The sequence below is a fragment of the Triticum aestivum genome, chromosome 1B (assembly GCF_018294505.1).
Source record: "Triticum aestivum cultivar Chinese Spring chromosome 1B, IWGSC CS RefSeq v2.1, whole genome shotgun sequence".
Lineage (NCBI taxonomy): Eukaryota > Viridiplantae > Streptophyta > Magnoliopsida > Poales > Poaceae > Triticum > Triticum aestivum.
In genome coordinates, this window is record NC_057795.1 from 537,283,367 (window position 1) to 537,291,791 (window position 8,425).

The window sequence follows — 8,425 nt, forward strand, 5'->3', positions numbered from 1 at the left end:
CAAGATTCAAGGCCTCACGTGTCCTCAATTCATCAGCATCCATAGATCGACATCGACCAGAGAGGTACACAACCACGCTCAAACAACACTGATCTAGAACAATTGCCTCCGTCTCCAGAGGTTTGGTTTCCAGCTGCGTAGTGGTGATGGCTGATGAGCTTCAGAAGACACAGAAGGAAGTAGTGTCGCGGATGGATGATCAGGTGAGGCTTTTCGTTGCGCTCGAAGTGTAGATGACTTCAGAATTATCGCGAGATGATGCACTGGAACTAAAGGGAAAATAGCAGGACTCGAAATATTATAATAAATTAATAATTCCAAGAAACACAAAGTATATACAACATTTTCAGGTTCCTAGCTGTTTAACATACGAGTCAGACCTATCTGGAGTTCTGGACCACTTCAGAGTCATGCATATCTCAAACTTCTGCCACAGTTCAGCATATCTGGGCCATAAAACAAAAGCTAAAACCCAAACTTCGGCCCATTTTGTCACGAGGGACAAAAGGAAATCCAACTGCTACTTAAATTCAATTCCTAAAACACAAACATTCTAGCATCGAACTTGTTTTCAACCAATCACGACGGTTGACTTAGGCCGTCGTTGGATAAAAACACACCTCCACATCAAACTGGCCGTACTTCAACATAGAGTCATCAGGGGAGCTAAGAACTCCGTCATTTCCACCCTCAAAAGTCCACTGGAAAACTGATTCCTCCACCTCTAACTGAACCTTCAATTCTCTCTCTGTCTTCGCAGCAACAACATGCTGGAAAACCTTCTTCCCGGTGAGCTTTCCATCGAAGAGAACAATCTCATTGTCATAGCCACTGCTGAAAGCGACGAATCTCACATGGCAAGGACTGCTAACCTCTGCAGAGACCTCGATCACTGCCTCAACACTCAGCGCAAGGCAGGCACAGTCTATTTCCAAGCTGACATTGTCCCCAGGGATAAAACCATATATGAACCCATCTCCTGTTCTGTGCAGACATCCAGCTCAAGGTATGCGGAAAGTAATTTTTGGTCGGCTGACCCATCCCCTTCCTTTTTTATCCAAAGATCAACTTCTAGCAATACTAGGTCATATGGTATGTACATTCCTCGACAAGGGCTACAGAGTGGCAAGGTAAACGGATCCTGCAATTTAACAACTTGTTTAGAACTCAACAGGCAAAATCCACTTTCAAGCAAGTAAATTGGTATATGCACCAACGGAATAAACTCAACAAAACATGCATGCTCATATTTACATATAAAAAGAGTTATATTTGAAATATATATTCCCATTTATTTCAAAAAGTAAATTGGTATATATGCACCAACGGCTTTGAAATATACTTGCGGGCAAAGATTCACACATATTTTTATTCCATTGCTTATGGTTTCCATTTGTGGGAATAGAAATCATAGGAGTTTTTCCCATGGCCTATTTTGCATGCAATACTACTAGGAAAATTTCCATTGACCCTCATGAAAACTTCTTGTGTTTTTCATGTGGCGCAGCCAAACAGCTTGTATTGCAGATTCTTTGCTTTTGATTCATGTATGATTCAACATGCCATGACATATATCAATCCTATATATTTTTTTATTCCCGTGTTTTTAAAATCCTACGAACCAAATAGCATTGTTTATAAAGCGCCCCGCTTCAGAGGCTTAAGCGACAAGGCGCCCTGGCAGCGCCATAGAAATTTGCCCGCTTTAAGCGCTTAAGCGCTAGAGCGGGTGATGCTCGCTTTAGGTCGCTTTACCGCTTTATAAACCATGCCAAATAGGCTTTAAGACCCTTGAACATGATTGCTCCATTTTGAAAACAAACAAGCCTTGATTACCTGGTCAACCGTGACAGGGTCATCTCTGGAACGGTTGAAGACATGGTTCCGCAGTGGCTCCACCACATCCCGAACAGCGAACACTCCATATATACTGATGGGGCAGGAATAGGACACAGAGAAGCTTGATAAGCGCAAAAAGAATATCTGTAGCATCATTTCTGGTTCGGCGTATCCAAGATCTGAATCAGCTGCAGATGTTAAGAATAAGAGTAAGTTGGTAAGCAAAGTAGATGCATCGAGCAGTTTAATACCACTACTAGCCTGGAATCAGCCTTACTGGTGGAAGTATCATGGGTCCTGTATTCAATGTGGTGGCAGCGACCCCTTTGGACGCATAAACCTGTTGCCTCAGGGAACACATCTAAAGGAGCAGGAGGGAGATCAGCACCCTCGTCCTGGCGCAGAATCTCCCGGCACCGCGCGTCGTATTTCTCGTTCTGTTCCACGATGCTCCTTATCCATGCCTTGTCGATTTTCCTCGCTAGCTGCAACGGGATGTTTCTCCCTGAAGAATTTTTGGAGCATCAATGGCAGTCAAATTAGCTGTACTATTACTGTTTCTATATACTCCCTCCGTTCCTAAATGTAAGTCTTTGCAGAGATTCCACTAGGTGGACTACATACGGAGTAAAATGAATGAATCCACACTTAAAATGCATCTATATACATCCGTATCTAGTTCATAGTGGAATCTCTACAAAGACTTATATTTAGAAACAGAGGGAGTAGGTAGTAGTGGGAAGAGAAAAAGAATCACCTGGGCAATTTGTCTCCACGCCTGCAAGCTTAGCGCATTCATAATCCTCCTGCACAACATAATCGTCGCTGTTCTCTGAGCGGATGTCATCCCACAGAAGTGGATCGCCCGTGAGCGGGCGGGCACCAAAGATGTCATATTCAGATTCATAGTGGCGGCTGACGGCACAATGATCTGCGAACATGTCCTCTAGATAGACGTCGTCACGCTCAGTTCCACACGCTTGTGATTCTGCACAACAAGTACTAGTAATTGGTACGTGATCTTGATTAGTTGGCGCAAATCGATCAAGTAGCATATAGAGCGAACTAGTTGGCGCAAATCGATCAAGTAGCAAATCTCACCGCCGTTCTTGACACAGGACTCCGTCTTCTCCTCCTCCCGCAGATCAGGGCCCATGTCTGACGGCAATCCCAAGTCGGACAGGTCCGCGCAGACGCTGTCGAGGTAAGCCCCCGCCGGGATTGGCGAGGCGGAGCCCCTCGGTTTCCACCGATCCAAGCAGGAGGTCCTCCGATGAGGTATTCGCCACGGCCACGCGAGGATTCTGTTGGCGGCGGCGTGTGGGGATCGGGTTCGGAGGACGTGGGGATTCAGTTCGTCATCGGAGCGTCTGAGCGTGAGACTGGTTTTTGCGAGAGGTCCTATACAGCGCTTTATGCGCCACCTGGCCAGCCGGCGCTCACCCGCCTCGTCTGTTGGGCTAGCCCATCAAGCACGAGCGACTGACTGCTCGATAGCTCAACTCGCTCGATGGTTGTTGTTTCGCTCGGTCGACCCTTTGGCTTTGACCACTCACCGTTGACTTCTCAAATATTGAATTTGAAGAAGTTCACGAATTCAAAAAAAATCGCACGTTAGAAAAAGTCCATGAAATTAAAAAAATAAGAATGAAAAAAGTTCACAAATTTGAAAGATGTTCACCGGGAACACAACAAGCGGTCATTATCTACATCAGCAAGACGAAAAACTGTTGCATACATAAGTTCACCAAAACATCAACCAAATTACCAGCAAATAGCTTCAAGCAAAAACATGATTCTGTTTGAAGGAAATAACACGTTTGGTTGGAAGCATACAAGCAAAGGTATGTTTGGTGAAATACCATGGAAAACATGTGTATGGTCAAAGCAAAAAAAAAACTAGCATTTAGAAGAAATTATAAAGTACTCCCTCCGTTCCTAAATATTTGTCTTTTTAGAGATTTCAAATGGACTACCACATACGGATGTATATAAACATACTTTAGAGTGTAGATTCACTCATTTTGCTCCGTATGTAGTTACTTGTTGAAATCTCTAGAAAGACAAATATTTAGGAACGGAGGGAGTAGTATGGGAGCATATAGAATTACATCAGAATGGAATCATGGACGGCTTAATTTTGTTAGGAAGCATGAGAGTATATAATGGAAACAACATGAACATATAGAATGAAATCATGGAAGCATAAACTTATATACATGCATACAACCATGGAGAGGAAGAGAGGATCTTCAACATAAAGTAAATATGCAAGCACTTCGTATCGTGACATCAACACGGAATATATACATTACTATTAGAATTAATTACTCAACCGCAACCTGAAAGGGCTATTGCAAAAAAGATATTCACACACGTCAGGACATGGATCCTTTGCAACATAAAATGAGAAATGTAGGAAGCGGGCTAATTTAAATTTGAAAGGCTATCTATGCTCTCGAAACAATAATACTAAATCAAGAAGCACAGTTGTAGTGTCAATGCATCGGTACATAAGAATTACACATATGAGACCTGGAAAGCATGGATGCCTTGAATCAATTTTTTTTGGGTATAACGACATATATGATACTTATTGGAAGCACAGAAATTTGAAAATGCAAAATAGCATGCTTGCACCAGAGATCTGGGTGCAAAAATTTGTGACACAAAACCCAATTTCATAAACCAAATTGGGACTTATGTGAACTTACATCAAACAAAAGTGTGCAAAGACATGAAATCAACATAGCTATCAATTTATATAACAATACACTGAAAACATGAGCAGATTTAAACTTCAATACTACAATATCAATTGCTATCTATCTGGATATGCACTCCAAAATTGCGAAAGAAACCTAAGCATAGAACAAGTTGAGGATACACCGTGGCTTGGTAGAGTAATGCATGCGTACTACGTGTGAGGTGACAAGCGAGCCACTGGTGCGGGGATGGGATGCGTAAGCGCATGATGCAATCTAATTTTAATTCAGATGGCTATCTATGCACATGAATTAATAATAGGAATAAATTGAGAAGCTATAGTGCCACAATATATTAGTACATAAGAAGCACATATATGTCACCTAGGAAGCACGGATGTTCTCAAGCAAAATTTTGTCGGTATCAAAGTGGAAGCTTAGAACATTGAAAATGGAAACAAACTGATTTTGCAACCAACATGAGTATGCATGTTTAGTGTCACCTATGTACACAACTGACAATATTATTTCTTTTTCCCAATGCAAGAAAACTTTCTACTCCACAGAAGCATATATTACAATTAAGAAGCAATGTGAGTATGAAGCATGAAAATGGTTCTGTGGAAACATAACTAGTGTCAGTTGGAAGCATGGGAATGCAATGGGACAAAAAGTAGTATCGCCGCCAACATGGTGATGCATATTTGTGTGATGTACGCACTGAATTCCCATAAACGGATTTATAGTTTAGTGATCTAATAGGCAGTGCACGGTAATAATCAAACCCAACGTACATATCAATCTATGTATCAAGACAAGGTGATTCAAAACCTAGGTCCAATGAAGATGGCGAGGGAGGCTTCGTTTCCAAAACGGGACTCTGAAGAAGATGTGAAGATGACTGGAGAAAAATCCTGACCACCACTGGTGCTATCGGCCGCCTAGTTATCCTTCACGAAGCCAGGTGAGACAAGCATTGCCCTAGTGATGGCAGGCACAAGCGCGACAGTTTAAACTCGAGTTGGAGCATCGGGGGAAGGGGGAACTAGAGGATGCATCGGATTATGGTGCGGGGCAGGGGATCCAAACCTGGTAGCTTCAACAGAGAGATCAGAGGGGGCGAGGAGGATTGCAAGCTGGACGGTATGGTGTGTCAGAAGCCGGCCACGAAGGGTGAGCTCAGCAGTGGCGGGGGTCGAACACTGGCTGAGGAGAATCAGCGCGGCTGCGGAGATGGGTCATCGTTGATGGCGTTGACAAGAAAGAGGAAGGGCGAGATTTGAGGATAGAGATGGAGATGGGCGAGTTAATTTTTTGCACAAATTTCCTTTGTAGCTCAAGCTACATGGAACCTCTTATCCTCAACCCTCCAGCCTTGCTTTGAGATCCGTACTCTCCAACTAACTTACAATAAGAAGATTTCTTTTTTTTTGTTTCTCTAAAATGAAACAACATATGAACTTCAAACTTTGCAGATCGAACAAACATTAGGACATCAATGTGTGAAAAAACTTTCAGATTTTTTGGTCTGATATAAATATACAAAATGAGATTTCGTTTGACTAAAAATATTATTTTAAGTATTTAAAATGCATGAAAAAATCTGATTTTTTCCCCATATTGTAGTTAGAATGTATTGTTGTTCTGCAAACTTTGAAGTTTATATGTTGTGTCGTTTGAGAGAAACAAAAAAGACAAATGCATCTACATGGATCACGATGCAAAAATGGATGGCAAAGATAAGGGGTACCAAGTAGCCTGAGCTACAGAAAACCACACTCAATTTTTTGTAGATGGTAGGAGATCAATGTCAAGCAATTATTCTGACATTTGCTTTCTATCAACCGTACGATAATTTCCCAATATAATAATGCCAAACAACATCTTTATTTTTACCTAATAATAAAGAGAATTGGGTTTCTGCCGTACGTCGTTACGACAGTTTTGCAAAAAAGTCCCTATGGTTTTATATAATAAAACCCGCAGTCCCTATGAAAGTGGATCTAGCAAAACGATTCAACTTTGCAAAACAAACCCCGTACTCATTTGAATTCCACCCGCAGTCCAGACCCCTTGCGTCTTATCCAGACGCTCCGCTTCCTTTCTTGCCGCGGCGGAGCAGGAGAAGGTGAGGTGCGGGCGGAGCAGGAGAAGGTCAGGGGCGGCTCCGCGGAGCAGGAGATATCGAGGGGCGGCGCGGCGGGGCAGGAGAGATTGAGGGGCGGCGCAGCGGAGTAGGTGAAATAGAGGGGCGGGCATAGCTCGTACGCCACGGCGAGCGCCCTGTCGAGGCACGACGACCGCGGGACACAGAACGCCATGCTGGCCGTACCCAACGCCGGCGGGTGCGTGAGGGCCAGCCGGTCCGCCAGGCCCTGCACGAAGCACGATGCGAAGCGCAGGAACGCCGTGGCCGTGCACGGGCGGCGGAGCAGGTGAAATTGAGGGGCGAACACAGCTCGTACGCCACGGCGAGCGCCTCGCCGCGCGCCCCATCGAGGCACGACGACCGCGGGACGCAGAACGCCATGCTGGCCGTACCCAACGCTGGCGGGTGCGCCAGGGCCAGCCGGTCCGCCAGGCCCTGCACGAAGCACGATGCGAAGCGCCGGAACACCGTGCCGTGCACGGGCGCGCCGACCTGCAGCTCACGCAGCAGCGCAGCGGCCTGGGCGCAGTCGCGGAACGGTCCGATGGCGGCGCTGTCATTCATTGTCCTCACGAATGGAGGCGAGGAGGGTTGGCAGCGCTGATCGCAGGGGGCGCCGGCGGCTTGGGGACACGGATCCTGCAGATCTGAGCGGCGGCCGGCGAACTCGAAGGCGGCAGCAGCACGACCACGTCTGTGGTGGCGGCAGCGGTAAGGCTCCCCCTCTGAGAGGAGTTGAGGAAGAGGCCGGAGAAGGAGATGTGCGCTGCGGGAAGAGAATCAGGGAATGGGGAGATGTGTGGGGGATAGAGACGAGGATGATGCCAGGCTGAGGGACAGCGGTGCGTGGGGCCACACCACACGCGTCACCCGCAAGACGGCTGGTGGGAATCGTGGTCTACGACTGCTGGATTGTTCAGGAACGAGCTAGAATATAATTAAATCGCATGATTGTTTTCTTCTATGAATCACCTGTGGTTTGGTTTTATATATTTTTTCTTCTTCAAGTTGCGTTTGCATCTGTTTGTGTTTTTGACATATCCATACTGACTACAGGTCAGTGGTCAGTAACATGTGGCGAAAACATATATGCCTGGACACCCGATAAAATAAATACGTAAGTTATCTCTAAGCGCCGCCGAATCCGGTTTACACGAGTGCATCGTACGGCAGACCGCAGCTCATCCTGTGTGAATCATATATACAGGCGGCGGCGGAAGTGAGTACTGGAAAATGGGGAAAGATAAGGAAATGCCCTCACAACGACGCACAAGGGAGTACTATTTTTTTAGTAGAACACAAGGGAGTACTAGAGCAGGGGTAGGAAGATGAGTTCGTGGGTCCTGCTGTGTACGTTAACTATTTTGTTTGGAGTAAAAATTACGAAATAAAAATGCCTTAAAATTTAACACATAAAAATAGGTTTAAAATATTTTTAAAAATAACTTCGTACTTTTTAAAACACTTAAAAATACCCCCCCCCCCCCCCCCCCAAAAAAATTCACTTTGTACTAAAAAACCATTTCAAAATGTACAACAAAAAACATTCTTCTCAAAAAAACATCTGTTAAAAATATCAATTTATAGAGAAATTTTCCAATTTTCATACAAATATTCATCAAAAGGTGTTAGATTTTCAATGAAGAGATTAACTTTATTAAAAATAAGGAAATTTACACGTTCACCATTATTATCGACATTTGTTAAAATTGAATATAAAAATGATGCAAAA

At 44.5% G+C, this 8,425-nt stretch overlaps 1 pseudogene; it reads right to left on the reverse strand.

The window, feature by feature from the left end:
* Positions 1-298: 298 nt before the first annotated feature.
* Positions 299-3,226, reverse strand: LOC123136854 (uncharacterized; annotated as a pseudogene).
* Positions 3,227-8,425: the final 5,199 nt, after the last annotated feature.